Source organism: Hypanus sabinus, chromosome 6 (assembly GCF_030144855.1).
Source record: "Hypanus sabinus isolate sHypSab1 chromosome 6, sHypSab1.hap1, whole genome shotgun sequence".
NCBI lineage: Eukaryota > Metazoa > Chordata > Chondrichthyes > Myliobatiformes > Dasyatidae > Hypanus > Hypanus sabinus.
The window spans coordinates 77,038,028-77,044,027 of NC_082711.1; positions in this window are offsets into that span (position 1 = coordinate 77,038,028).

Here is a 6,000-nt window from a genome sequence, read left to right on the forward strand (position 1 = left end):
ACCTCTTTTTCTGTAGTTCTGCTGCATCCTTAGCTGAAGTATCTAGCTTGGTCAATGGCCATTCTAAGGTTAGGTCTCTTTTTGACAGTAGCCTCGATTGAAGATTTTGACCATGCATGCTACATTCAAGCCTTGCCCTGAATGCATCAGAAAGTCTGTCACTGAAGTCACTGTACTGGGAAAGTTCGTAATTCTGCAATATTTTCATCTTTTGACTGGTTCCTTTTGTAAAATCTAGATCTCTCAGCAGTTTAGGGCTCAAGTGATTTTGTAAAATTGTAACTATTTCATTGAAGGACTTGTTTGCTGGCTTCTCAGGAGGTTACTAAGTTGCATAAGAGACTGTATATTCTTGGCTCCATTAATCTAAGAGATGCAGGGGCTTTCTTTTGCTCCTCCATGCTATTCGCATTACAATAAAGTTCAATCCTCTTGATATACGACTCCCAGCCTTCATTGGTGCTATCAAATTCATCATCATCCCCGACTGAAGCCATCACCACATTATCTTCACTTTAAATTCAGCACGTCTTTATGACCATTCCTTTGTGTTACCCCATAACTGTCGGTGCAGTTTGTGATATTTCCTGACATTCAGGTTTCCATCGACTGTTTGTTGTGTCTTTGGCACAACTACAAGTCACTTAAGTAAAGACAGACATACGGATGAAGGCTTTCATGGCGTATTCACTTTGAAGAGAGAGAGAGACAGGCTGCTAGGTCAACATGGGGTGGGATATCCCTGGTAACTCGCATTTCAGATTAACTGGAATTCCACCACCACTGCATCTGGATATTACCTACAGAACCCTTCTTTGTGGAAATATAGCTCTGGTGATTATAGGGAAAGTACAGAATTCCAGTGGATAATGATTACTTTTCAGTCCTGCCAACCCCACAGTAAACGGCAGGGAATCGAGCAGGTTCAATCTGAGATGCCTTGAAATGGAAACACATATAAAAAGAATGATCAAAATAGATGCAATGCTGCCAAAATCCCTCACTGCCGGGCCGAAGAGATTGAGACTTTATGCTGTTCTGGGTCAGTAGTTTGCGGACACTGAATCAATTCAAAATGGTTGTACTGAATACCTGCTATGAAGCTTCCCATACTTCTGCCTGCCTGTAGAGGTCTCCCCAGATAACGTCATTACCACATCTCCCACTGGTTGAATTTTAAACACTGTTCTTATGATAGATTGTTCAGGATTCTTTTCAGCAAAACTGGATACACTGCCCATCTCTTTGAATCCTTTAAGGTCACTTGGGAATAGTCCAATTTACTCTACTCACACACTAAACTAAAACCAGCTGATATATACTACCCAGTTAATTGGGCAATGAAATTCCCACTTGCACCAACTGGTAAGAAACCAAAGCTGTTCAAAACTACAGAAGCTCAGAAATATGAAGGGGGGGGGGGGTCACACTGAAACCTACCAAATATTGGAAGGCCTAGATAGAGTGGATATGGAGAGAATGTTTCCAATAGTGGGGAAGTCTAGGACCAGAGGGCATAGCCTCAGAATAGAAGCAAGTCCCTTTAAGTTAGAGATGAGAAGGAATTTCTTTAGCCAGAGGGTTTAGAATCCATGGAATTCATTGCCACAGCTGACTGTGAAGACCAAGACATTGAGTATATTTAAAGTGGGGGTTGACAGGTTCTGGATTAGTAGGAACATCAAAGGTTACAGAGAGAAGGCAGGAGAAAGGGGTTGAAAGAGAAAATGAATCAGTTATGATCGAATTGTGGAGAAGATTCAATGGGCTGAATAGCCTAATTCTGTACCTATGTCTTAAGGTCTAAAAATAAGCTTCACTGTTCTATAACATAGGCGTGTCACCTCAACCCAACTTTATCAAGCCAATTACTGTCTGCTCTCAAAAAGTATTTCAGGTCACAGAAAGCAATGCAATCTTGTTCCACTTAAACTTCAAAGAATAGTTGAAATTTAACTGGTGCATTGTGAGCAGTGGCTCCCATCCCTCCACTAAAGAAGAAGTAGATTGTTCAGTATTGAAATTAACATCATTCAAGGCACAAGTGCATTCCAGTCAATTCTTCTCTCCCCTTTGTCTGAGAGCTGCTGGAAGTATTCACCATTCTGGCACAAACGTGATAGGAATTCTCATACTCAACATTGCTGTGTGCTCACTTGGGACATAAATCATTCTGCAAAAAATTACACTATAAGATGACTAAATCAGGATTACATTCCTTTATATAAAAGGAGGGTCAATCAGGCATTACAAAATAAAGACATAAATTTCTAAATATTATTCTTATGAAATAATCAAGCAACAGAAAATTAGCCTCTAAATTTTCACAATAACAATGTAAATTCATTTTCTTTCCAGTTGTTTTTAATCATATTCAAGTGAAATGGTTGCTATTAAATGATTGCAGAAAACTGTCAAATCCAGGGAATGTTGTGGCACATCAGAAATAAGTGATTTACTTTCAAATCACCCCAAATGGATAGGCAGCCTCTTAAAAGGGGCTTTCTTAAACAAAGCCTTTCAGATGAACCCTAGATCCAATTAATTATTGCACCTTTGGCATTATCTGTTCCAAGCAAGATGTTCAGCTTATCCATCACACACCAGATGTGGGAAAATAATTGCTGCCAAATGGAAGACTTCTGACAAGGCAAAAGGAAGATAGTTATGGAACATCCAAGTACTTCTTACTTGTGCAACTTTCACTTCATGACTGAAAAGTCTGTTTTTTTCCCTCCAGAGTAAAGTAATCTGGATAGGTAGCTGGCACTGGAGTTACAGGTTGTAATGTAGACAGGTAACCTCACCTACACGCAATGCTTCCTTAAGTGATTTGTCCGTTCCCTCCTGTTCTCTGCTTTGTTATTTGTTGAAAGAAATTGGGAAAGCCTTGCAAGAAGTAGTCTTAATCTGTATTAAGAATTGTATGGACCTTTCTTTGGAGGACAATGCCTGAACTAGATGCTATCAGTCAAGGATCACCAAATAAAGCAACTAAAATCCCAAAGATACAGGTTCCAACGGAAAGTTTATGACAAAAGAAAGAATGTTTTTCAAAAATGAATCCTGAATTTTTACCATGGATCTCCAGTATAGCCTTATAAATTATTATACCAGAAGATACTAAAAATGTCTTCTGCAACTGAAAAAGTGATTAAATTTAAAAAGCACTTTTAATTCAGAAAACATCACATGGCACTTTACCAAAATGTCCTTATTGGATTTACATCAGAAAAAAAGTATGTTTTAAACAAATTATACTCGCTGTTTTGTTTTTGTGCATGGCTTGTCACTACAGATCAATGAGACGTAATGCACATCGAACTCTGGTCTCACAAAAAAACCTTTTGCCTAATGTTTACTTTCATTTTTTTCCCCAAATATGTTTCATATTTCCAACACTTACAATATCTCCCTTTCCCAGCCTACAATTCAGCAATGTTTTGCTGTCACCAGCAATATGTTTATAATGAGAATTAAACAGGAAAAAATCTAAACAGAAATGCGAAGCATGAAAGCAAGAGCATATCCTGGGCAACTAAACAGCATTTTTGCATTTCTGACAAACAAAACATTTTTAATAAATGAGCAGGCACAACCTGAGTCAGTAGGGATGAAAAATAAAAGCATCTACACTATATCTTATGAGCATTGTGATTTTACTTTGGTTGATTTCAACATAGCTTTGTGTGAAATGAATTCATAAATTCCTTCCATAAATATATAAAAATATTTACAGCATCACATGCTTAACCTTTCTTCATTAATTTCCCACTGAACATATTTGACATTATGGACTCCTACAATAGCGTCAGAATTATACAGAACTGGTCCCAACAGACCATTAATGTCCAATTGCTGAGTTTTATGTCTACCTGGACTAATTGTACTTGCCCACATTAGGACCAGATCTTCCTGTGACTCGCTTATTTAAGCGTCTCTCTAAATGGCTCTTAAACGTAATAACTGTATCTGACTTCACTCCCTCATCTGGCAGCACCTTAAAGATATCAACCACACGGTGTGAAAAAAACCGATCCCTCAGTTCCCCTTTAAAACTCTATTTCTCTAAATATAGACTCTTGTTTTTCATACACTGACCATGCAAAAAAGATTATACTTTATTGGTCATGTAGCACCGTCTACTCTGAAAATGCCTCTCACAACCTTACGCACTGTTAAAGGTCACTCTTCAAACCCCTTCATCCAGGGAAAACAAGGCCAAACTATCTAATTTCACCCAATAACTAAACATCTCGAATATTGGCTATGTTCTCGTGAATCTCCTCTGCACTCTTCCCAACGTGTTCACACTTTTTCTGTTAAGATGCAGCCTCAACACTGTTTCACTAAGTTGCAAAATTACGTCCCAATTCTTACATTATATGCATCACGCTAGGTATGCAAACATGCCATATATCTTCTTCATCACCCTGTCCACCAATGTTGACATTTTCAAGGATCTATGGATTAGGACTTCTAGGTCCTGCAGTATTAAATTATGTAAGGAATGCTGCTGCTTGTGCGTGGGAGGAGGGAGCCAGTGGAGGGGGGCTTTAGGGTTCTAATGTTTAACTGTCATTCATTCTTTGGGCACTCTGTTTTTGTGGATGTTTGTGAAGAAAAAGAATTTCAGGGTGTATATTGTATACATTTCTCTGACATTAAATGTACCTATTGAACCTAATTGTTATCATCTTCTTTGCAGCTTAACAATTAATTAATTGCTTGTATTTTATGTAATTGCCTGTATACATGTAACTGTTTAGAGTGCTTCATAGTGGTCACAGTATACAATTGTCCAGTGTTTACAGTTCTGATTCTGTTAGCTTTTCTGGTGTCACATTATTTGAATAGGGAATACCTGACTGGTTAACTCTTATCTATATATTTGAATGGATTGTATGTTTATCTGGCGTACTGGAAGAGCTGAACATGTAGCCCTGTCACCTTTGGTCTTTTTTCTGTTCTTTGTTATTAACTACTAGATTTTTGCACCTCCATGTTTTCAATTCTCCTTATTCTATTAATGCTTAATAAAACAATTGTGAAGCAACAAATTTTATGCCTCTGACTTCCAAAAGAGATTTTTATAATGCCCTGGTAAAAATTTCTACTGCTATTTTAAGGTGTTTTTATTTTAGCAGTTTAATGTGTCCTGTTAGTAAGAGTTTTGGCTTCGGCTAAAGATAAGGAGCCATTTTGTATGACAGTTGTGTGATTTGTATTGGTAAGTGTTGTAACTTTTTGCCCAGTGGAATGTGATTTGAGAAAGATGCGTGGGATCAGATTTCTGAAGGACAGTAGTCTGGTTTGGGGTCCTTCGACAGGAACTGCAGAATGGAGCACAACAGAAGATGCTCATAGAATGCCACTTCAAGGAGAGACCCCATTGTAAGAAGTGCTTTGTGCAGATGAATCGTTCAAAAGGAGGAAGAGCCAGTACTCCTGAGTTAGCCAGTTCACTCAAGATGATCTTTGAAGGCAGTTCGAACTGTGGCTGGTGTCCTTCATGCAGAATGTGGGTTCAGTGCGTGAGTAAAACGAAACACCCACCTATGCCAGCAATGAGCTCCAACATTTATGTGCACACTTAGACTGATTTGACAGTAATGGGCCCTTTTATTTTTCCTTTCTTTTTTTTTGTTAACTGCTCATTAAAGTTGAAAAATTACTGAATATACTTCCTTTGTAATTTTATGCCAGTGTATGGGGCAGAATTTACATAGCTTTCAATACAATCAATGTTCCTTAATCAGAACAACCCAACTTCCCTGCTTGATTGAATCCAAATCATACTGACCATAGACATGTGATGCTTATGGAAGGTTGCCTTGTTACCGCAGAGTCACGGGGCTGTTAGCAGAGTTAGCTAACTAGACAAGTGTGCGTATGAGCCCCAGTTGAACTTGGACAAAAACATGAGAATCCAACAATTTTTGTCATAGTTGGCTAAGTTGGTTGCAAATCTATAAGAACTTAGAAAAATTCCAAATGAAG